The 25,746-nt window shown below is 47.6% G+C and overlaps 1 long non-coding RNA gene across 1 annotated transcript; it reads left to right on the top strand.

Moving 5' to 3' along the window:
- Positions 1 to 25,746, top strand: LOC309333876. The gene is made up of 4 exons (XR_014152743.1): positions 1 to 714; positions 10,203 to 10,296; positions 13,491 to 13,654; positions 25,232 to 25,746. It is a non-coding gene; the product is annotated as an uncharacterized lncRNA (long non-coding RNA).

Here is a 25,746-nt window from a genome sequence, read left to right as displayed (position 1 = left end):
TGCTTTAATCCACTATAAATGCACAAAACCTCAAGTTCCAGTTATTGACAGTCTGGAGGTACCCGAAGATGCTTGCTGCAAAACAAAAGGCACTGAGTTCATTGAGTTCCTAGTAGATATGTTGATGTTTGTGGCTTGAATGAGTAACCTCACGTGAATCAGCCTCTTTGCTGACAAGCCTACTCTAGAAGCATCATCACTAAGAAACTGGTCAGGACTGGCTATCAGTTCCTGTTGATGAAAGGGAAAGATCTATTCAGTTTCTGAGCTTATCAGTCAGGCCTAATGTTTGGTTGTTAGTCCTGGGCAGCTTTACGGTGTTTTCTATCAGTGATCTATGATCCTCCTCTTCTGAGCCGCTGAATAGTGTTTCTTGAGCCATTATCTGGGAAAAGGCTGGAGCTTTTTCAACCCAAGACCTGTATTGTGTTCTGGGCAACCTTTGGGGGGCCACATGCTAGGGGTAGGAGGGGCCAGAGGCAATGATCAGGGCCAGCCAAATACATTTTAGCACCTGAGGCAAACCACAAAATGGTGCCTCCCTTCCTTCCAGGGAAGAAGCGGAGAGTGAAGATCTACAGCAGGAGCAAGGGGGGAATAAAGATCTGCATTGGCTCTGCTGCCCCTGTGGATCCTCCTGCCTGAGGCAATCACCCAACCTTGCCTCATGGGTGGGCTGGCCCGGGCAGCTATTGAAAATTGTAACTTTATATAGTAAGCTAATTTCTGCACTAAATTTTCTTCGGAGAAAAGCAATGACAAACCTAGACAGCATCTTAAAAAGCAGAGACATTGTTACGGCAAAAATCTGGGTGCGAGGCTACTCTGCCACCCAGCTCATCGGACCAAGTCCGTGGGTCCCTGCGGAGGAAAATGAGCTCAGCCGGAGACAGGAGCAAACTGCAGAAGATCCAAGTTTATTGCGCAACAGGTTCAAGGCGAGATTGAACAGTGAGAAAGGGGTGACATGAGTTTTTGAAACTCCCTCCATGTCCCAGAATACAGTGCAAAACACGTCATGAATACATCACAGAAAGGTGGGGTTACACAGATCAGCACTTCAGGAAGGTGGGGGGTTACACAGATCAGCACTTCAGGAAGGTGGAGGGGTTACACAGATTAACATATCAGCACTTCAGGAAGGTGGGGGGGTTACACAGATCAGCACTTCAGGAAGGTGGAGGGGTTACACAGATTAACATATGGAGGAGGGAGGGGGGAATATGCAGAGCTGGAGATATGCACAGATAAACACTTCCTGGGGATGAGAAAACAATGGTCTCAAATATGCATAGCCTGCCACCTGACATTGCCTGGAGGAAAGGCTGATCAGAGATTTGACCGGATTAGGGTCTTGACACCTTGAGGGATTATGGAGGACAGGGGAGGGGTGATGGAGTCCATGAGAAATTGAGCAGATATATTGTAGCGAAGAAGGTGAATAAGACATGCCCCCCCCCCTTTCCGTAACAGTCCCCCATTCGGAGATAGATTTGCATTAAAGTTCTGTAAGAACTTGCAAATCTTTTCTCCGCACCCTAAATCTCGGTGAAGGTAGGGGTGCCATGTGAGTGGGAATAGGCCCTAATGGAAAAGGAGGTTGGTTGAGCAGGGCAACAAAGGAGGGAGCAACACGGACCAATACAATGTATCAGTTACAGATAGGTAGCCGTGTTGGTCTGTCATGGTCAAAACAAAATAAAAAAATTCCTTCCAGTAGCACCTTAAAGACCAACTGAGTTAGTTCTAGGTATGAGCTTTCGTGTGCATGCACACTTCTTCAGATACCAATGTATGTTTGGAGATATGCACAATGTATGTTTATGTTATATAGATATGCACTAAATAATAACTTTGTATCTATCGTACTAGATGTGTGGGTTTGTGCAAACCTGAAGGGGACTTGCAAATCATGCCTCTTAAGGCCATTTGCAAGTATAGTAGTGCAGATAGCTGGATATAGGATATCGCATAAAAGGACACCTGTTGTATTTTGTTCAATAGTGGTCTATGCTTTACATTTAGCAGGAAGGTCCACTACTGACTGGGAAAAAATGCAGTTTGCTTTGTCCCCCGCCATTTTTGTGTTCTCAGGTGTCACGGTAGCTTTTCTGTGGTCTCACAGTAGTGGCAATCCCTGGTGAATCCACTTAGGGCTTTCATATTAACCATGTTGCCTGGCACTCACCACAGCTGCCACAGGTTTGGACACGTCCTGAGGGAAATGTCCTTGCCTTGGCTTCCTATGGGGGTTTTATTACTGTAGGCTCAGGTCTTGCAGTCATGGGTAGTTGCTCACTTGCATTTTAAGGACCAAAAGCTAATTGCAGCCTGGATACACTTGCCCAATTCAAACTGAGTCCAATTTGAATTTATCTTGCCCCATGGTTCTCAACTTTTCAACCAATCTATTAAAGCAAAACCATTCTTAAGGGGCATTTCTCCAAATAAGTCAATTTAACTCTATAAGGGATTATTCCGGCTAAACCAAAGCATATACACCGTCCTGAAGCTTCTCCTTGGTAAAGTGGGTTTTAGCACATTTTTTAAAATGGGTAGGGAAGTTGGCAGAGTGCCAGGTGAAACAACGAAATATGGTAATAAATTTATCTAAGTCTAAACATTGGACTACATAATAGCCTGATCTGTTAAAAGGTATAAAATGTATGAGGATCCTCCACTGGGGTGTAAGGAATAAGACATTAGACATAAAACACTTACACACAAAAATAGCCACAAAATAGCCCCCCCATTTGTGGAAATGACACACTGTCAGACACATTTCAACATTCCTACGTAATAACACATAATACAAAACAAAACATAAAACACTTACACACAAAAATAGCCACAAAATAGCCCCCCCATTTGTGGAAATGACACACTGTCAGACACATTTCAACATTCCTACGTAATAACACATAATACAAAACAAACTAATTAAATATCAGTTGCATATCTTGAGACAATTGGGATATTTTATGTATCTTGAGGTTCAAAAGTCAGAAAATGTCCTTGTAATTCAACTCCACCCCCCTTTGTCAGCCCCACTCCCCCCCGCAGTCTATATCCTTTGAAAGAGATAGCTGTGGCCACTTTGAAACTTTTGTGTCTTCTGCTGTTGCAGGTGGTGGCGAAGCTTTTTCATCATAGGTCTGTAGTAACACATCTGTAGAAGTGACGTCCTGTAAGGGGCAGGGTTTTGGAGACTTAAAAGACAGGAGTTAGTAAGGGGAAGGGGCAAAAGGATGTCCTTCAATTTACTTGGGAAGCTGCAAATAATAAAAATCTTAGCGGATTAAGCATTTCATTCATTCCAATATTATTATCACATTTCCATATAATTACTGTTATTATCTGCTAAGTTTGTTTGCTTTCCTTCACTTTGGAGAGAAAGAGAACTGTAAAAAAATACAAGGTTAAAATAATAATAAAACACAAACACACACACACAATGACCTATGAGGAACGAAAAATAAATAAATGCTAAGACACACAATTTTAAGAAATCTGAAGTAACAATGAAAATAAAAGAGTGTTTCTTGATGTGACAACATCGGCTAGAATGTTAATAGCAAAATACTGGAAAATGACTTAATGGCAATTTAAAGTTGTGCAAGTACCTTGAACTAGCCAAAATGACAGAATTAATAAGAAATGCTCAGGCAAAAGGTAAACAAATACCATTCCACAAACAATGTTTGGTGATGCTTCGATTAATTTCATAGACATCATGGAAAAACGGATTAAATAAATGGAAACAGATTATTTGTAACTTTAAAAGTGTCAAAGCCACGAAGAGATGGAAGTCACTAATACAGCAGGGATTTCACAGAACAGAAAGAAAGTTAATACAGCAGGGATTTCACAGAACAGAAAGAAAGTTGTTGTGGGAGAAAAAGGGACAAACACTTTGTTATCGGGGTTCACATATCCTGTTAAAAGGGAAAATTATTTCATGTGAGAAGCCTGTCAGGAAATGCTGTTCCTAAAATGCACACAAAGTAAGTCTGTGATTTAAATCCCATTGAGAGGTGGAATTCTTTGATATTTACCTGTGAAAAGAATTTGGCATGTTAAGATTTCAAACTTGGGACACATTAAGGGTGATTTCTCTCAATGGTTCCAAGTTTTACATAAACCTCCTCTCCCCCCCTCTACAGTTCCCCCTCCTTCCTCTCAATTTGGCATGTTAAGATTTCAAACTTGGGACACATTAAGGGTGATTTCTCTCAATGGTTCCAAGTTTTACATAAACCTCCTCTCCCCCCCTCTACAGTTCCCCCTCCTTCCTCTCTCTCTCTCTCCTTTTCCTATCTTTTTTTTTTTTTTTTTTTAAGCTGATCTAGTCTCTGTGCATGTGCGGAGTTCATGTCTCAGCAAATCTTTTTTACTATTGAAATGTTGCATCTTTTGGCAAAATTAGAATTTGAATAAGGGAAGAGTAAGGAGAAGATTTTAAAAGAGGGTTAGATTTAAAACAAAAAAGAGAAACTCAGCAATTGAAGTATTCACCAACAAAAGCTAGTAATTTCAGCCCAAGCAAAGAGACTGCTTCCTTTATGTACAGTAAAGGGCTAATATCCCTCTGGCCATTCGCGGAACAATGCCACGCCCTTATATATGGGAAAAAAAATGGCCAGAGAGTCAGAATTCATAGGATTTATTTTATATATATATATATATTTATATTTTTAACATTCTAAGTTTTCGGCCTTACCATTTGCAGACAAAATTTTCCTGCCCCTTTATTTACAGGATTGGTCAAGGCCCATATGTATTTGTCTGATTTTTAAATAGTAGACAAAATGATAAACACTGTAATCACTCAAATGCTTGATATTACCAGTTGTGCTTCAAAACATCACAGCTTCACCTCTCACCTTTTTAAAACTAAAGAGCTAGGCTGAATTTCAACTCCATCACCACACCAGAATTTAAGAATTACCCTGCAATGCTTGCGGACACATGTCCTTCCACACAGCCACAAATTGGGAGGGTTGAAAGGGACCCTGGGGTCATCTAGTCCAACCCTCCAAAATAAAGGGTTCACAGCAAGATTTCACAGCAAGATTTGTACTACACACACATACTTATGTACACAGGCACTACTGGGGAAGAGAGCACAATCAGTGCTCCTATCATGTACTAAGGAAGAGGAAAATAAAAATTCCCAACTTTATACAGAACCCTTTAGCAGATCTTGAGATTAGTTTGAGTGAGTTTGCTTCCTTTAAGTTCCTAGAGAAATTATCTTTAAAGGAAGATTGAAGTGAACATTTTTCCTAAGAGGGAGAGGATCTCTTATAAAGCATAGTTAAAACAGCCATAGATTTGATTTAAAGGGAATACAAAAGTGACAATTTTTCCTGAATTTGCAGAGGAATAGTAAACTTAATCTGAATTTGCAGAGGAATGCAGAGGAATAGTAAGCCTAATCTATGCCCCCCCCCCTTTTGCAGTTTCCTTTAAAGGAAGCTTACTCGGAAGTAAATTTACCTGGCACAGAAGAAGAGGGAAAAAAAACCCTGAAAGAGACAGAATGAAACAGGGGGGGGGGGGGCATTTTCTAAGAAAAGAGGCCTGATATCAGGAGCCTTACAATAACTCTTCTGTCCAACCAAATCAAAGTTAAAACTGGACTCAGATATTTTCTTAGAAGGAAGACCATACTTTCATAGGCATGTGCTTCATGAAATAAATACACTGCATTTTAGCTTGAGAGAGCAGTTGTGCTCACCTACACTTTTGCAGCAGAAACATCTAATTCACATTAGAAACATTCACATTCCAAAATAGACTGTAGACTCACGATCTGAAAAGTTGCGGCAAAGCAAGAGGTGGGGTAAACATTTGCACCCTTCATTCTCATTTTGTCTTATTTAGGACTGATAAGGTCCAGCATAGCTTCCTTAAATTTAAAATTTTGAAGCAAGCTTGCAGTTTAAACTATGCGCGCTTAAGAAAGGCAGTCTGTCAGAGACAGAAGGAACAGACAACACACATAACAGACAACATGTAAACACACATATTCTCATATATGTATTAACACACAACACACATAACAGACAACATGTAAACATATATACTCTCATCCTTTAGTTGGTTATTGCAAGGAGTTGGGCTGCTTCCTTTAGCTTCATTAAGTGAAATTAGTAGGAAGGTCCCACATGGTTTTAAGAGCCTCCTTGCCTCTTCAAACACCACCAGTTAACCAGCCGGCCAACGCAATTCGGGCTTGGCGGAGGCGGTGCTGGCAGGCCAGATTTCAGAACAGAGGTTCTCTAATTTTGCTTCGATAATAATTTGTGGCCAGGAATCGTCTTCCAATACGTGATGACAAATTGGAGAGGAGAGTCAGGGTCCTTCTGAGACTGAGATGGCTTTCTAGAAGCCTTCTTCCCAGAGTGAGCCCGCTCGCGTTTGGAAGCCTGGGTACCCATTTTATGTTTTACGCGTGTCTAGACAGAAAGAGGGAAGAGAAAGGGTGGTAAGGATTGGTATATCTAGGAGATTGATATACTTAATACGGGATTTATAGTAAAGAGGGGTCTTTAGTCGCTTGGCAACTTCCTTAGAGGGTTTTTAAAGAGCTCTAGCTATCCGGTATTCCTTCCTATTTCCTTAGTCAATAACCTGGGGTCCTTTTCCACTCTGCCGATCCCGCCCAATTCCTCATGGGCTATCCCTCCTGGCAACCTCCTACCTATCGTCAATCTCAGGAAAAGGGGCCCTACTGAACGCCCGCGCCGTGCGGTGCCAGATCGGGTGATCCCTGGATAGAGTTTCGAACCGAAAATCCCCCTTGCTTTTGGAAGCGGGCTCACGCACGATACACGTGTTACGTGGCACCGACCAGTGCGGCTGGGATTGATACAGAAAGCAAGACCCCTTCCTGCCCCCTCCGTAAGGGCGCTCGGGAAGTTCGGAAGAAGAACTCCAGCCCCTTGCTTTCAACTGAGATGCCCGTTGCGGAGAGTCGGCTATCTTTCAAGTCGGGTCTCTCCGTCTTACTTTCGGACTCCCAATTGGTGCGGCTGGCTGGAGGGTTTTTAGAGAAAGAGATAGAGCTCAGAACCCCCCTTTCGGGTCGAGCAGCAGTCCACGGTCTCTCTCACCAATTGGACCAAGAGACAGGCGAGAAGGAGCGATAGAGAGGAGGGCAGAGAATTCAGTTGCCAGGAGATTTCCACCCCTTTCCCACCAGTGCACTGGATTTTTCCTTTTCCTTATACTCACGTGTCTTCTATGATGATAAGCCGGCTGGATCCCTCTTTGCTCCCCGGCTGAACTCCTGGGGCTTTCGATTACCGCCCGGAAGATGGCCGGGGGTCCAAAGGATCTTCCCAGGCAAAATGGCCTGGTGCCGGCTGAAGATTTCGGGGCCCCCGGTCAGCAACGCGGGAGAACCGCATGCCCCACGTTGGGCGCCAACTGTTACGGCAAAAATCTGGGTGCGAGGCTACTCTGCCACCCAGCTCATCGGACCAAGTCCGTGGGTCCCTGCGGAGGAAAATGAGCTCAGCCGGAGACAGGAGCAAACTGCAGAAGATCCAAGTTTATTGCGCAACAGGTTCAAGGCGAGATTGAACAGTGAGAAAGGGGTGACATGAGTTTTTGAAACTCCCTCCATGTCCCAGAATACAGTGCAAAACACGTCATGAATACATCACAGAAAGGTGGGGTTACACAGATCAGCACTTCAGGAAGGTGGGGGGTTACACAGATCAGCACTTCAGGAAGGTGGAGGGGTTACACAGATTAACATATGGAGGAGGGAGGGGGGAATATGCAGAGCTGGAGATATGCACAGATAAACACTTCCTGGGGATGAGAAAACAATGGTCTCAAATATGCATAGCCTGCCACCTGACATTGCCTGGAGGAAAGGCTGATCAGAGATTTGACCGGATTAGGGTCTTGACACCTTGAGGGATTATGGAGGACAGGGGAGGGGTGATGGAGTCCATGAGAAATTGAGCAGATATATTGTAGCGAAGAAGGTGAATAAGACATGCCCCCCCCCTTTCCGTAACAGACATCACCTTGCCAACAAAGGTCCGTATAGTTAAAGCTATGGTTTTCCCAGTAGTGATGTATGGAAGTGAGAGCTGGACCATAAAGAAGGCTGATCGCCGAAGAATGGATGCTTTTGAATTATGGTGCTGGAGGAGACTCTTGAGAGTCCCATGGACTGCAAGAAGATCAAACCTCTCCATTCTGAAGGAAATCAGCCCTGAGTGCTCACTGAAAGGACAGATCGTGAAGCTGAGGCTCCAATACTTTGGCCACCTCATGAGAAGAGAAAAGACCCTGATGTTGGGAAAGATGGAGGGCACAAGGAGAAGGGGACGACAGAGGACGAGATGGTTGGACAGTGTTCTCGAAGCTACCAGCATGAGTTTGACCAAACTGTGGGAGGCAGTGGAAGACAGGAGTGGCTGGTGTGCTCTGGTCCATGGGGTCACGAAGAGTCGGACATGACTAAACGACTAAACAACAACAACAATTTCTGCACACAGCCTCCTACTTAATGCCTCTTCCTTGCCTGGAGGATAATCAAAGACACATCCTAGCCAGGCAAAAACACTCACTGAGGGTGCAAAGCTGGGTTGGTCTTGGGGCAGAGTCCTGAGGGTCAGAAAGAAGGAACTGGAGGGCCTTGTTTGGCCTCTGGGTCTGAGGTTCCCTACCATATAATAACATTTCATAATCTGTCCTGGGATCTCTTGGGATGAAGGGCACTAAGGAAACAAAAACTGAAGAGATAAATTGAAATATAAAAACTAAAAGCCTGATCCTGTGATCTGGTGTGGAAGGGAAGAAGTCCGGGGAAAGCTCCAGCTCAGGGATACAGCAAATGCTTTGGGTGCAGAAGGTTCCAGGTTCAATTCCTAGCATCTCCATGTAAGTCTGGGGAAGTCCCTTGTGTCAGGGCTAGGCTCTGTGGGGCATAATCCAGGGTAAGGAGCTGGGAACCATAAACTGTGGATGAGTCAGTGTGGGGCAGTGGTTACAATGCTAGACCATGGGCCAGGAGGCCATGTTTCGAACCCTGCACTCAGCCGTAAAGGGTGGCCTTGGCCTTAAGGATGCAGGAACATCCCACATGGGGGCTGCCACATTGACCCACCCACCACCACTGCTTCTCTTACCTCGCCTGGGTGGCAGCACCCATAAAACAGCAACAGTGGGTCCAGTGGGACCTTGCAGAGCTCTTGTGAGATCTCATGAGATTTCAGCAAGATTTCATGATAAACCACTGGCGTCAGAGGTGCTTCAGTTGCCCAAGGCAGCTGCCTTAGCCCACCTCATGGGCAGGCTGGCCCTGATCCCACAGCTCTCAGGCCATGTTGCTGAAACATGGCTGCTGGTTGGGAAAGAGAGACCTTTATACTCCTTCCTGCCCAAAGGAACCCAGAAATCAGTGGGCAGAATCCTTCAGGAAGACTCCGTTGGAAAAGGCTGCTGCCTGCAGCTCCCCAATTGCTCACACAAGTCAGTCACACCCAGAGAGATCCCAGCAGCTCCTTGACACTCTGGGTTCTATTTTGTGGGTGGGAGTCAGCCACAATCTTGTGTAACAAGCCTGCATCCCTCTGCCCCCCACAAATAATCTGGGGAGGGCTGCAGCTTGCTGGCAGAGCATCTTCCTTGCATGTAGAATGTCCCAGCTATCCTAAGCCCCGTAATGTTGCTAGGATAGGGCTTGGGAGACAGGTGGATGAGAAGGAAGTGAGGGGTGGAATTGTAGGAACTTGTGTTGGAGGAGGGGAGGTCTCCTTTTTTTGATTTCAGTTGCTTTGGAAGAAGAAACGGGGATTCCAGCTCACCACACTACAAAGTTCCTGAAGAGTGGGAGGCTGGGGATATCTTTAATCAGTCAAGAGGGGAGGCTAAACAGAAGCTTGAGCAGGGAAGGGGGGATGCAGTCTTGTCACCTGCAACCAAGTTGCTGCCTTCTCAGGTGGGAGCAGAACTGGCCCATCCCAATGGGAGCCTGTGCTTGCAATCCTGACATTCCCACAGGTCAAGGGAGTCTTGTGAGTGAGTGAGTGTGCCATGCCTTATCTTTAAAAGCTTGGCAGGAAGGACAGGGAAACTTGTTGGGACATCTTGGGAAAGTGGGTGGAGCAGAAGCCAATGAAAGAGAGAGGCAGCCGACGGCAGGCTGAGCAAACCCGTTCTAGTTTTCTCCCCAGCCTGCTCCCTGCTGAGTTCTGTGAGAGGCGGAGTTGAGACTAAGAAGGAGGAATCGTATCCAGGGCCACTTCCTGGACTGACTGTAAGCAAAAGGTGAGCAGGTGGGGTCTGGCTGAAGAGAGACTGAGCTTGGTGGGGCAATGTCCCATTCACCCTAATGTACCAGCCTCCACTGATCTTATGCATACTGACTCAGCTTGATTTACCTTTCAGGTAAACATGCGTAGCATGGAGCTGAGGGTACCATCATCCTGAGTCCTTTCTGAGAAGGTTATCTCACCCTCTGATCCTTTTATGATGTTTATGCTGGTCAAGTCTTCCCCTTTGCCTGCCCTTTGACTTTTCCCCTTATCCTTTTCGAAAAAAATGTTTATTTTGAGTTGTAGGAGGAAGTTAGCCAAAGAGCAAAAACCCTTTCTTCTTTCTCCCACACTGGGGAAACCGAGGCTCACTTTGCAAATCATGAAATTCTTCGTCTTTTGCTTCAGAGTCAGCACCCGTGGCCTAGCCACAGGAGCTCACTCTCCTCCTTCCGTCCTTTGACCATAGCCTTTATATCAAACTCCAGATGTGAGGGGAGATTAACTGAAAAAGCAGCAGATGCCCTCGATCCAGCCTGTTGAAGCAAGCCTGATACATACACTCAGAACAGAAAATACCTTTTTAGAGAACTGTGGGTGTCAGCAACCTGGGAACAGTTTCTATTTATCAGGTTGCCAACTTATCCCATTCCCAGCAGGGCTTGGAGCATCCTTGGGGAACATAGGAACTAAGGACTCCTCTGGACAATTGTTTATTGAGCATTCATCCTGATTTGTTTGCATGAAGATTATCCCAGTGGCGGAGCATATGCCCATGCTGCCCAGGATGGGTGCGCTCCTGGAGGGGGCGTAGCATAGAGGGTTCCCTCCCAGGCGTGGGATAGCACTTAACAAACTTCAGTTCCCATAAGTTTTCAAGGTATCATGTTTTGTTGTGTTTGGAAGCTGCCCAGAGTGGCTGGGGCAACCCAGTCAGGTGGGTGGGGTACAAGTTAATAATAATAATAATAATAATAATAATAATAATAATAATAATAATAGTAGTAGTAGTAGTAGTAGTAGTAATATAATGGGAAAGCCATTCCTATACAAAGTGGTATGACAAAGCTTGAAATGTATAGTGCAGATGGTGCTTCTACACTGTCTACACCAGGCTTCCTCAACCTCGGCCCTCCAGATGTTTTGAGACTACAATTCCCATCATCCCTGACCACTGGTCCTGCTAGCTAGGGATCATGGGAGTTTTAGGCCAAAAACATCTGGAGGGCCGAGGCTGAGGAAGCCTGGTCTACAATGACTGGCAGTGACTCTCCCAGGTTTCAGACATTGAGCCTCCCCTGCCCCCCACCAGCCACAGCTGGAATCACTGGGAATTGAACTGTGAAACTTTCACATGTGCTACTGCTTGCTGACCCACAACCCTTTGATTGTGCTCTGAGGTGAGTTACGTAAACCTTGCTTAATATTAGCCGTGAATAAGATGAGTGTAAGTTAATCTGCATGAAAGAGGACAGTTTTGCTTTTGTTCTCCGGTTTTCTTTGAGAAGGGAAACACCCAGGCTTTGCACAGAGGCGTTCTTTGTTAAGCCTGTTTTAAAGAGAGAGAGAAAGAAAGAAATGCAGCAAAACAGAGAGGTGCTGACCTTGCCTTTGAGGCTGCTTAAGGGCAACACTTTTTATCTTACTCAGAAGAAAAGGGTGCTTAGGAACATGTGGCAACATAACCCTCATTATGCATTGCAGAGATGGTAAGAGGGCCAGCATGTATCAGGGACCCCCTGAGGGGCACAAAGCGTTTTAGCAGTGCATTCCACTGTCTTCCAATAGAGCCCCAGGTGAGGGACATAGGAAGGTGCCTCGTATGGAGTCAGAACAGCAGTCCATCTAGCTCAGTACTGTCAACACTGACTGGTACTGTTCCCTGGGATTTCAGACAGGGATCCTTTCCCAGTGTGTCTGGAGATGCTAGGGATTGAACCTGTGAGCTTCTGCCTGCAGAGTAGATGCTCCACCACTGAACTCCGGCCCTTCCTCAATGTAGGAGCATAGGAAGCTGCCTTATACTGGATCAGACCAGTGGTCCATTTAACTTAGCACTGTCAACACCGACCGGCAGTGGCTCGCCAACATTTTTATAATAAAAAAAGGATGTCCATCATCATCTCCATCATCATCATCATATTTATACTCTGCTCCACTCTGAGCGGCGTCCAACATATATAGAAAAGTAAAGGTAAAGGACCCCTGACAGTTAAGTCCAGTCACAGACGACTCTGTGGTTGCGACGTTCATCTCGCTTTACAGGCTGAGGGAGCTGGCGTTTGTCCGCAGACAGTTTTTCTGAGTCATGTGGCCAGCATGACTAAGCTGCTTCTGGTGAAACCACAGCAGCACACGGAAATGCCATTTACTTTCCCGCCGGAGTGGTACCTATTTATCTACTTGCACTTTGATGTGCTTTCGACCTGCTAGGTTGGAAGGAACAGGGACCGAGCAACGGGAGCTCACCCCGTCACGGGGATTCGAACCGCCGACCTTCCGATCGGCAAGCCCAAGAGGCTCAGTGGTTTAGACCACAGTGCCACCCGCGTCCCATTATATAGAAATATAACAAAACATTAAACATTAAAAAAAAACCCTATACAGGGCTTCCTTAAGATGTCTTCTAAAGGTTGTATAGTTACTTATCTCCTTGGCTTGGGGGTCACATAACTCTATACCCACTGATGTTCTACCATACTTTCCAACATTTCTCTGGTGAAAATAGGGATGTCCTAAGGAAAAGCGGGACATTCTGGGATCAAATTAGAAACCATTAAGTTTCTGCTTAATCTGCTGCTAACCAGATTAAGAGACCTCTGGGTATAGGGCGGTATATAAATTCAATTATTATTAACAACAGCAGCAGCAGCAGCTGTAGCAGCAATATCAACCACCACCATTCAATCCATCTCTTTATTATGGTCAATGCCCAATATTCAACCTGCTGTTAATGAGACAGGCTGGTATCTCCCAGTTCATGGGTGACTTGAGCTTCAGGAACAATTTCCAGATATATGACACTCCTCTCTAAATCAATACTTCTCCCTTCAGTTTGCATCAGTGCTTAAGTGGTTTTTTTTCCATCTCCCACAGATATTGTGTTACTGTTCAAAACACATTTGTATCTGTCATATCATTGCATGAGTTTCACACCCTGCTGGAGAAAACTTCCCTTTTCCAATTTCCACATTGCCTTCTATGCAGAAAACTGCTGGTCATCTCAACCCCCTCCTCCTTCTCCATCTGAAGCAACTTGGGGATCACCATGGAAACGGTTACCAATTAACTGCAACTGAGTATGTAACAGCTGTCTTTGGAAATGAGGAATGGGAGAAGCAGAGCTGGTGGCGGCAGTGCCCTTGTGACAGGTGCCTAAAGCAGACTTCAGCTCCATTTATACTTTTCCTTTGAAATGTTTTAGATCTTTTGTTTGATTAAAGGCCTCTCTGCTGAATGATTTTATGAGTTTGATTAATCACCTTATCCTATATAATTTTGCATACACAGAAATAACTCTCGGTGACTCTGGAATGACCTCCCTGAGAATTCGGTCATGTACTGACTCTTGCTTTCTTTCAGGCACCCTGTCAGTACAAATCATTCAGAGAGAGAAATATACATATTAGTCTGAAATAATTATGGAACTGATTTCTCTTTTTGCTGCTGCAGAAATTAAAGATACGAAGAACTGTAACAAATTAACAGGAAATGTTTCAGACTGTGCATCTCTGAAATGGATTGTTAGCGGTGCTGTTTTTATAGAAAAAGAGGTACCTTGTTCTCTTAGAATAGCAATGGTGCCCACCTGAGAGGTGCCGAAACTAAGTTTCAGTGAGTTCCGACTGAAAAAAAGCCCTAGTTATTAGTATGGTGAGTTTCCCTATGGAGGGGCTCGGGGCTGTCACTGGATAAGCTCATGCCAATTCAGCCTGAAGCCCCTTTGCTTTCTCCCATGTTGCCAGATCGTTCCCTCCTGCCAGCGCTTGCTGGCGAGTCTCTGCCTACAAAGGTGTCTGATTCCAAGTCTAGCTCTGATCTGGCTGAGTCTCTACCTCTGTCAAGTAGGACATGGAGATGTCAATAATAATAATAATAATAATTTATACCCCGCCCTCCCCAGCCAATGCCGGGCTCGGGGCAGCTAACAAGCAATAATAAAAACAAGTTGAATGAATACAACTTAAAAACAAGATTAAAATACAACATTGAAACATTGAAACAATAAAATATTAAAATGCAGCCTCATCACAGGAGGAGAAAGGAAAAAGGAAAAAGAAAGAGGGGGAGGGAATCAAATTGGCTCCAAGCCAAAGGCCGGGCGGAACAACTCTGTCTTACAGGCCCTGCAGAAAGAAATCAGATCCTGCAGGGCCCTGGTCTCATGGGGCAGAGGGTTCCACCAGGCCGGAGACAGTGTTGAAAAGGCCCTGGCTCTGGTTGAAGCTAATCTAACTTCCTTAGGGCCCGGGACCTCTAGGGTGTTGCTATTTATGGACCTTGAGGCTCTCCGTGGGGCATACCGGGAGAGGCGGTCCTGTAGGTACGAGGGTCCTACTGCTCAGGCCTAGTCTGCTAGAAGGAATTCTCATCTGCTTACCCAGGCCAAAGATGCAGCCCACTTGCCACGCTAAAGTCATGCCCACACCACCTTTACATAAGGAGAGTCCATGGAGTGTGTTAGCTGTTGGATCAATGCCTTAACTTGCCTAGACATGCATTGCATCTGTTGTGCTTTTGACTTTTGCCTTGCTTTTGCATTATACTGATTTGAACATTAGTGCTGTGGGCAGAAAACGTAATCTGGTATCGAGTTCTTCATCCAAGGGGGAGCCTGGACATCGTGGTTAAATGGGTGCCCAATTGTATCCAGATATAGACACAAACTTCTTATTTCACCTCAGGAACCATCATGCAATTTTTTTTATTTATTTTTTTATAAATATTTATTAGAATTTTTAAATACAAATGCACCAATAATAAACAATCTTACTTCTATCACAACGTAGTTTCATCACTTCTTTGGACTCCCTCACGTCTCCCGCTCCCATTTACATCGTTAAAAGGTTTTTCCAAGCAAATTATCAACTTGTTTACGATCTTATATCCACTCATTTAAGTATAATCTAGCAATTCTCCATAAAATTTATGTTTTCTTTAATCTCACTTATCATCAAATTCAAAATCTAATTTAGTGGTGGCCAATTTTTTATAATCTAGCATCCTTCTTAACATTCAACCAAATTACAATGTTTTTGTAAATACATCTTAAATTTCTTCCAGTCTTCCTCAATCCTCTCTTCTCCCAGGTCTCGGATTCTGCCAGTCATCTTGGCCAGTTGCATATAGTCCATCAGCTGCATCTGCCACTCTTCCAGTGTGGGTAGATCTTGAGTTTTCCAGTTTTTTGCGATGAGTATCCTTGCTGCCATTGTTGCATACATAAAAAATGTTCGGTCCTTCCTTAGCACTTTCTGGCCGACAATACCCAAAAGGAAGGCCTCTGGTTTCTTCGTGAAGGTATACTTAAATACCTTTTTCAGCTCATTATATATCATTTCCCAGAAGGCCTTCACCTTAGGGCATGTCCACCAGAGGTGAAAGAATGTTCCTTCATTTTCTTTACATTTCCAACATTTATTATCAGATGAATGGTATATTTTGGCAAGTTTAACTGGGGTCATGTACCATCTATATATCATTTTCATTACATTTTCCTTCAGAGCATTACATGCAGTGAAGTTCAGCCCAGTGGTCCATAACCTTTCCCAGTCCTCGAACATAATTGTCAGAGCCACCCTGGGTCCCAGCTCACAAGAGTCCAGTCCAAGCTATATACAAAAGGTTTTATTGAAGATCATTGTCGTCATTACATCCAAACTCCGTGGCTCCGCATCTGTTACCCTTAGATGTTAGAAGTCCCCTCTGAGTCCGTCCCTCCCCTGCACCAATTTAAGAGGCTTGTACTGCTCCACCTTTTCCTCTCTTTCCTTTTCCGCAGGGTCTTCCTGCCCCCCTGTCTTCCCTCTTTCCGGGACTCCCCAGAGGCTGAGTCTTCTCCCGCCTGCTCCCCCCTCCTTCGTGCTTTGGCACCAGGCTCCTCCTCAGAGCTCTCCTCATTTCCGCGCGCCTCTATATTTGAACTTGGCGCGCGTACGTTGCCTCTGACCTTCCTTTCTACAGTTACGCTGCTCTCGGTACTACACTCCTCCCTTTCAGGCAGGACGTCTTGCTCCGAACTCCTCCCCCTTCCTCCTTCCTGTCCTGCTCTTTCTGACACACTGGCAACTCCCCCCCCCACTCCGTTCCGACGGGGGAGCTGGTCCCGCTTTGCCACTCCCACTGGGGATTCCCTCTTCGTTCCCCTCTCTCTGACTGATTCCCTCTCTATTGCCCCTTGGCCTGACCAGGGGGGCTCCCTTCTGGGAATCCTCTGATTCGCTAGACGGACTTTGGGACAACCTCGGCTCGTTGTCGTCCTCTTCCTCCTCGCCCTCGCTCTCTGTCTCCTCTCTCCCTAAAACCCTGACATCCATCCCCCCCTCGAAGCCCCCCCTTCCCCCCTTCCGCTCATCGGGTGCAGGTTGTGGAAGCTGCCGCTCTTCGGAGGCGGACGCAGGATACAGATTCTGCACCTCCATCTCCTCTGTTTGCAGTTCGTTGTACGAGTGTTCGAATTCGGGTTCTTGACCCAAGGTGTTCTCTTCTCCCTCCTCCATTGGTACCTGGTCCGGTGCTGCCTGCCAAGGTCCCGTCAGCCATTTCCTGCGCCAGTCCTCCTCTGGTTGCTCGTCCCACCAATAAGAGGGTTCTGTGTCCACCCCCGAACACGATCCCCTGGGCGAGTTGGAGTCCGGCGACCTTTCTTCAGCTGAAGAAAAGCCGTGGAAAGTGCTGCCTGAACATGTGGGCGTAAAGAGCCAGTCATCAAAGTACTCGGCTGGCATGGGTCTATGAGGGAAAAGGGCATGGAACTCGTCTTTTAAAAGAGGTTCGTCTAAGGCGTAGCCCGGCACCCAACCATTGGCACTGACTGGGGCACCCTCTCTGACTAGAAAATATTCTACTCCCTCTTGCCCCCATCTCGAGTCCAGGATCTCTGTGACCTCGTTGAGTGGTTCGGCCCTAGGCGCCCTCTCCCTCTCCTGTGACTTAGTGTGTTGTTGCGTGACTGTGTCAGACTCCTGAAACCTGTGCGGTGCCTTGTAGGGAGTGAGCACCGATCTATGAAAGACCGGGTGCACTCTGGAACCTTCGGGGAGGGCTAGTCGAAAGGCTACAGGGTTGATTTTAGCCTCCACCTGGTACGGCCCTAACTGCCTGTGCCCCAGCTTCTTCTTGGCCAACGACTTGGCTGGCATCGCTTGGGCCGCTAACCACACCCAGTCCCCCACCTGGATCTCCTCTCCCTCTCTCCTGTTTTTGTCAGCCTGCACCTTATATGCTTGCTTGGCCAGCTCTAAATGTCTCCGCAACTCTTCGTGCACCTCCTGCAGCTCCGCTGCAAACTGGTCGGCTCCTTGCGGCACCCCCTCTCCCGGTGCCACGAACCCCGGGAAGGTTCTGGGGTGACGACCATTGTTCGCGAAAAACGGCGTCACCCCCGTGGACGCGTGCTTCGTGTTGTTATAGGCAAACTCTGCCATCGGCAGGTAGTCCACCCAAACTGCTGGTCGCTGGTTGGCGTAACATCTCAGGTACTGCTGCATGATCGCGTTGACCCTCTCAGCTTGGCCGTTGGTTTGTGGGTGTCTCGCCGACGTGAGGTTGATCTTGACGTTCAGGATACCTAAAAGCTTCTGCCAAAAATTGGAAACAAACTGGCGCCCCCTGTCGGACAGGATGGACTGCGGCAGCCCATGCACCTTGAACACGTGATCGATGAAGAGTTTGGCAGTCTGTTCCGCCGTCGCCACCTTTGCGCATGGAATGAAGTGCGCCATCTTGGTGAACAGGTCCACAACCACCAGTACCGCCGTCTTCCCCCTGGAGCTGGGCAGGTCAGTAACGAAGTCCAGAGCTACCCTCTCCCACGGTTGCTGTGGCGTTTCCAGCGGTTCCAACAGCCCCGCTGGCTTCTGGTGTACTGGCTTGAACCTCTGACAAGTGTCACACCTGGCGACGTAATCCGCTACCTCTCCACGCATCCGGGGCCACCAAAAGTCTCTTGCCACCAGTTCTATTGTCTTCTCCTTACCGAAGTGGCCCGCACTGGGGGCGTCGTGCAACTGCTGCAGAACCTTTGTGCGAAGCTCGTCGCTTGGCACGTAGAGGGCACCTTTGCGAGTTAGCAGCCCGTCGCGTAGTTGGAACTCTTCGCCACTCTGCACACCTCTGCGCAATTCCTCCATCTTGGACTGTGCGAACTGATCCACTTGCAACGCGCGTCGCACCGCGTCCAGATCTACTGTGGCGGCAGCGCACGACCACGCCTGCGGTGCGAAAATGTGCTTGGCTGCTACAGGCGCCGCTTCATCGAGATATTGCGGTTTCCTGGATAGCGCATCGGCTATAACGTTGGAATCTCCTGGGACGTACTCTATCCGAAAGTCGAAATCCGTGAAGAATTCCGCCCAGCGCATGTGCCTCTGGCTTTGGAGCTTCGCCGTGCGCCAATACTCTAGGTTCTTGTGATCCGTGCGGACCTGTACTGTGTGCTTGGCTCCTATGAGGAAGTGTCGCCACGCTTTGAAAGCTGCGTGAATGGCTAACAGCTCCCTGTCCCATATGGTGTAGTTTTGCTCCGCTTTGCTGAGCTTTCTGGAGTAAAAGGCACCGGGTCTCCAGTTTCCATGTGGATCTTCTTGCAGGAGTACGGCTCCAACCGCTCTGTCTGACGCGTCGGTCTCTAGTCGTATGGGCTTGCCTGGATTCACGTGCAGCAGCTGCTCCTCGGAGGCGAAAAGGCTTTTAAGCTTCTGAAAAGAGCGCTCCGCCTGTTCCGTCCACACGAACCTCTTTTTCTTGGAACTGAGAGTGTCCGTGATCGCTGCCGTCTCCTTTGCAAAACCTCTGATGAATTTGCGGTAGAAGTTGGCGAAGCCGATGAATCTTTGGACTTCCTTCCGATTGCGAGGGCTCTTCCAGTCCAACACCGCGCGGACCTTGGCGCTGTCCATGGCCAGCCCCTTGTCGGACAGCTTGTAGCCTAGGAAATCCACGTCCGTCACATCAAACTGGCACTTCTCTAACTTGGCGTAGAGCTTGTTCTCCCGTAGTCTCTGCAGGACTTCCTTTACGTCCTTCTCATGGGCCTCCTCCGTTTCCGAAAAGATCAGGATGTCGTCGAGGAAACACACGCATTTCTTGTAGAGAAGTCCCGCTAGCACGTGATGCATAAATGCTTGGAAGACGTGAGATCCATTTTGGAGACCAAATGGCATAACTCTGTATTCGTACGTGCCCAGAGGCGTGAACATGGCCGTCTTCCACTCATCGCCCTCCCGGATGCGTATGAGGTTATACGCTCCACGCAGATCCAATTTGGTGAAGATCTTCCCCTTCCTTACGGTTGCCAGGAGATCATCTATCTTGGGCATGGGGAAGGCCTTGGGTTTGGTCTTACTGTTTATGAATCGATAGTCCACAATGAGTCTTTTCTGGGGCGTGTCTTTCTTCTTTACAAAGAAAACAGGACTGCCCCCCACCGCTTTCGATTCTCGGATGAATCCGCGCTTCAAATTGTGCTCTATGAACTCCCTGAGTTCTTGCATCTCGTCCTCAGACATGGAATACAGCTTTGCAGTCGGCAACTGCGCCCCTGGCACCAGGTCGATGGCACAATCATAAGGCCTGTGGGGCGGCAACTGGTCAGCTTCCTTCTCGCAGAAAACCTCCAGGAACCCCTCGTACTTGCGGGGTACTGCCTGCACCATGCCAAGTTGCAACTGCTGCTCAGCTCCCTCCTCCTGGCTGGACTGGATGCAATGTTGAGCACAGTACGATGAGCAAAAGGTGATCTGCCGTTGGTACCACGCTACAGCAGGACTGTGTCTCTCCAGCCAACTCATGCCTAATACTATAGGCGTGTCTGAAAGGCGGGTGACATTGAAGCTGATGACTTCTCGATGATTTCCAATCCTCATCACCATGGGAGGCGTCTGTTGCACAACTTGTCCTCCTAGCAATTTCCTGCCATCCACCGTGACTACGTTCAGAGGTGTTGTCGCTGGCAGAAGCGCTATGCGATGCTGCTTGACAAAGTGCGTCCCCACAAAATCTGCGTTGCTCCCAGAATCAATCGTGATGGGGACTTCCAGGGTGGTTCCATTCGGCAACTGAAGTGTTGCAGTGAGCTGCACCGCTGGCTTGGGTGGTAAAGGGTCTGTGCGTTGCAAAAGCGCTGGGGACTGCTCTACAGATTCGCCTGGCTGAGCCCCAGCAGCTCTGCTTCCAGCCAGGCACTGTCGTTTCCCTGAGGTTGCTCTGCTTGCATCATTTCTGCTGCAACAGTTGCTAAAGCTGCAGTGTGTTTCTGCAGCCTCTGGGGACACTCTTTCGCCATGTGCTGTGCACTGTCGCAAATGTAACACTTCCTGGTCCCTCTAGGAGGCTTTGCCTTCACTGCACCGGAAGCTGGGGCTCTGGCTGTTGCTTGAGCCTTAGCACCACCAAGTTCCATGGGCTCCTCCCCCTGCCTTCCCAGTGGCGAAGGATGTGACTGACTGAACTCCCTGGGGATGAAAGAAGACGTCCTCGCTGGTGGACGCACCTGACGTTCTTCCTCAGTGTGCCAAGGACGTCCCTCGTGCCGTATCCCAATCGCCAAAGCCCTCTGCACAAGCTCCTCCAGGGTCTGGGGTCTGTCTCCCCTGGCAAGTTCATCCTTAATGGGACCGCTGAGCCCCTCCCAGAACAAATCCCTCACAGGTGCACAATCCTTCTCCCAGCTTAGCGCAGTCAGTAAAGCAAAAAATCTAGAATGGTACTGACGCACAGTGGCTTTGCCTTGCCGCAATCCAAAAATTTCCCTGCGTGCAAGATCCACATCTACAGTAGACTGGAAGCAGGCATCCATCGCTTTAATGAATTCATCTGCATCGCGGCGGGCAGGGCCATCTTCACGCCACAAATTGCGCAACCAGTCTCTGGCCGGCCCATGCAAGTGAGAAACAATAAACCCCACTTTCTCCTCCTCATCTTTAAAGTCATGACGAAGCAAGTGCAATGCATACAAAACGTCTGCTCTGAAACTGGGGTAGTGCTTCAGGTTCCCATCGAAGTGGGTGACTAGGCTGCCCCCCCTCCGTCCAAGTCCAATCCCCTCTGATCTGGACCCTGGGAACCCTTCCCTGCTTGCACGTTCCCACCTTGTTTGCAGGTCCTGGCAGCGCTTCTCCATTTCGTCATGCTTCTTCTGAGACGCAAGGACTGCAGCAGTGAGTTCGGAAACTGTAGTTCGCAGCGCTGTCAACTGCTCCTCCGCAGTCATGGCTGTCACCGTTCGTGAGCTTTGCAAAAAAAAAAATTTTGCGTTCTTTGGAGGGGACTTTCTGTCAGAGCCACCCTGGGTCCCAGCTCACAAGAGACCAAAGTCCAGTCCAAGCTATATACAAAAGGTTTTATTGAAGATCATTGTCGTCATTACATCCAAACTCCGTGGCTCCGCATCTGTTACCCTTAGATGTTAGAAGTCCCCTCTGAGTCCGTCCCTCCCCTGCACCAATTTAAGAGGCTTGTACTGCTCCACCTTTTCCTCTCTTTCCTTTTCCGCAGGGTCTTCCTGCCCCCCTGTCTTCCCTCTTTCCGGGACTCCCCAGAGGCTGAGTCTTCTCCCGCCTGCTCCCCCCTCCTTCGTGCTTTGGCACCAGGCTCCTCCTCAGAGCTCTCCTCATTTCCGCGCGCCTCTATATTTGAACTTGGCGCGCGTACGTTGCCTCTGACCTTCCTTTCTACAGTTACGCTGCTCTCGGTACTACACTCCTCCCTTTCAGGCAGGACGTCTTGCTCCGAACTCCTCCCCCTTCCTCCTTCCTGTCCTGCTCTTTCTGACACACTGGCAACTCCCCCCCCTCTACTCCGTTCCGACGGGGGAGCTGGTCCCGCTTTGCCACTCCCACTGGGGATTCCCTCTTCGTTCCCCTCTCTCTGACTGATTCCCTCTCTATTGCCCCTTGGCCTGACCAGGGGGGCTCCCTTCTGGGAATCCTCTGATTCGCTAGACGGACTTTGGGACAACCTCGGCTCGTTGTCGTCCTCTTCCTCCTCGCCCTCGCTCTCTGTCTCCTCTCTCCCTAAAACCCTGACAATAATGTTATGCCCAATGTCCTGTGCCCACTTTATCATAGCCGATTTAACCATTTCGTCTTGTGTGTTCCATTTTAACAGCAAGTTATACATTCTAGATAGTACCTTAGTCTTTGGTTCTAACAATTCTGTTTCTAACTTCGATTTCTCCACCTGGAACCCTAACTTTTTGTCATTTTTAAAAACTTCTTTAATCTGAGCATAATGTAACCAGTCTCGCACTTTGTCCTTCATTTTCTCCAAACTCTGCAATTTCCAGTTGTCTCCATCTTTTTCTAATATTTCCCAATATTTTGGCCATTTGGCCTCCATATTGGGTCTTTTTCGGGCCTTAGCTTCCAGAGGTGAAAGCCACCTTGGAGTTTTATTTTCCAATAAGTCTTTGTATTTTGTCCAGACATTAAATACTGCTTTCCTGACAATATGGTTCTTAAAGGCCTTATTGATCTTAACCTTGTCATACCATAAGTATGCATGCCAACCAAAAGCATCCATCATGCAAAATTTGGTCAGGAGGTAAAGGCGGAGCTGCTCTGGCACCCGGAGCGGCGCACATGGTGTGCACCCAGGCAGGGCTAGCCGCCTGCAGTGAGCGGCGAGCATCCCGGGGGGGGGGGGCGCCGTCTGTGGAAAGTGTTCCAGGGGGGTGGCGCGGCGATATCACCCCCCCAGGGATGACACCCGGGGTAGACTGCACCCACCGCATCCCCCTTCCTCCACCACTGTCAGGAGGTGCCCAAATGCAGACCATTCATAGAAAGCAGAGAGCTTTCCCTGGGAGGAGAAAAGAGAGGATCCCCTGGAAAGAGAAATTTGTTGTCAACGCACTCTGTGAATTGTGGATCTGTGAAGAGAATAGGGGTTGCCTAACAACTCCGCGACGGGGTGAGCTCCCGTTGCTCGATCCCTGCTCCTGCCAACCTAGCATGTCAAAGTGCAAGCAGATAAATAGGTACCGCTCCAGAGGGAAGGTAAATGGCGTTTCCGTGCGCTGCTCTGGTTCGCCAGAAGCGGCTTAGTCATGCTGGCCACATGACCCGGAAGCTGCATGCTGGCTCCCTCGGCCAATAAAGCGAGATGAGCACTGCAACCCCAGAGTCGGCCACGACTGGACCTAATGATCAGGGGTCCCTTTACCTTTACCTTAACAACTCTCAGCACCTTGACAAACTACAGTTCCCATGATTTTTTGGGAGAATCTATTGCTGCTTAAGGGATGTGGGTGGTACTGTGGGTTAAACCACAGAGCCTCGGACTTGCCGATCAGAAGGTTGGCGGTTCGAATCCCTGCGACGGGGTGAGCTCCCATTGCTCAGTCCCAGCTCCTGCCAACCTAGCAGTTCGAAAGCATGTCAAAGTGCAAGTAGATCAATAGGTACCATTCCAGTGGGAAGGTAAACGGTGTTTCCGTGCGCTGCTCTGGTTTGCCAGAAGCGACTTATTCATGCTGGCCACATGACCTGGAAGCTGTATGCCGGCTCCCTCGGCCAATAAAGCGAGATGAGCTCTGCAACCCCAGAGTTGGTCACGACTGGACCTAATGGTCAGGGGTCCCTTTACCTTATTGCTGCTTAAAGTGGTATGGTGCTGCTTTAAATGCCTTAAGTGCAGATTGGACCTTGAGTCCAGCACTTCTCCAGACTACACAGGACATGTAGGAAGCAGTTCCTGGTAAACACCGGGAGCTGGTATAATTAATACAGAGTATAAATAATAATGTGCCCTTATTCTGCTGTCACAAGAGTTGCTTGTTGTTTGTCAGAGGACAGTTTGCCTCAAGGAGTTTCCATCCTTGTTATCTGTCTTGTCTGACGTTAAGATCAAGCAAACAAGTAATGCAACCTCTTGCCAAAACTTAGAAAGTCCCTTTGCAGCTGCTCTTAAATGTTCCCAAAAGAAGAAATGAAAGTCTGTGGGTTTTTGTTTTGCTAGTCTTTGTCTCCAGTTTTTCTTTGTCTCTCTCCCCATCCCACCCCACCCTGCAAGTCTGGTCAACTGGCAAGCCAGGTCACATCCCCCCTTGCGCCATACATTTAAAGCATATTTTCCCAACAAAAAAATATTGGGAACTGTAGCTCAGTGATTCTTATTGCAGGGAAGGGGTAAGGTGTTTTAAATGAAAATAGCTTGTTGAGGATGAGCATGAACTATTCTGGATTGATAAAAGCTGCTTTGTTGTGCTATGAACAGGTTAGTGTGTGTGCAGCCTTAGTACTGATGTGCGCACTTTAACCTAAAAGTCTGTATGCTTCATAGTGTTCATATTCACCTGGCTGCTTATGGGCTGCTGGTTCATGTTTACCAGGCAGGCTCTCTACTGTATTAGTAAAGTATTTAAATTTAAAATCTCTTTATCACGGTCAATGACCAGTATTTGTGTTAGTATTAACAGGCTGTGAACTGCATCAGTGTTCATATGCATGATCTTCCCTTACATGCGCATTCAGCCACCCACAGATTTACCTTCTAAACACCCTGGAGGGAGAAACTGAATCCCGAAGCTTAGCAATATTAGCAACTCAGAGATTCCTAGCAACCCCAGAAGGCTAGAATACAATAAATAGGAACCATGATTTACCCAGGACAGAGCCCCTCTAATAGGGAGTGCCCCTGGTAAACAGGGAGAAGTATTAAAATGCATTAGAATGTTGCAGAGTGGAGCTTTCCTGATCAGGGTAACAGATCGCTGTGAATTTTTCCAGGAAACAGCCAGATGCCATAAGGATTGGCACCCATCCCTCCAAACAGCTTAGGTGAATCTGTCACCCCTGCTTTCATGCACCCATCCCCATGTTCTTCTGCAATGGATGAGGTCAGAAGATGCCTCTGCTCAAAGGTGGGGCCAACAGCTCACAGGACTGTTAAACTTGTTCACCCTGTTGCTCCAGGGAGGAGTGTATGTATGTTATGCCCACAGGTGAGCATGTTTCCGTGTTTCAGCCCAGATTGTCTAACGAGCAAGCAGGAAGCATGAAGAGATCACTGAGAGGATGGAACAAAACACAGAGGCAAATGTCCCTCCATTCATTGTTTTTAAGGGTCTTGGTCTGATGCTTATGTTGTCTTAACATGATGGGGAAGGGCTGTTGTTTTTTGAGGAACAGAGGATCTGATCAAATCCACTCCGTACATGGAAATCACATTTTAAACACGTGGCTCCCACCAAAGAATCTTGGAAATGTCATTTGTTAAGGGTGCTGAAAATTAAATTGTTGTT

Source organism: Podarcis erhardii (assembly GCF_964252035.2).
Source record: "Podarcis erhardii genome assembly, chromosome: Z".
Classification (NCBI taxonomy): domain Eukaryota; kingdom Metazoa; phylum Chordata; class Lepidosauria; order Squamata; family Lacertidae; genus Podarcis; species Podarcis erhardii.
Note: the sequence above shows the minus strand (reverse complement) of the source record. Positions and strands in the feature narration are given on the sequence as shown.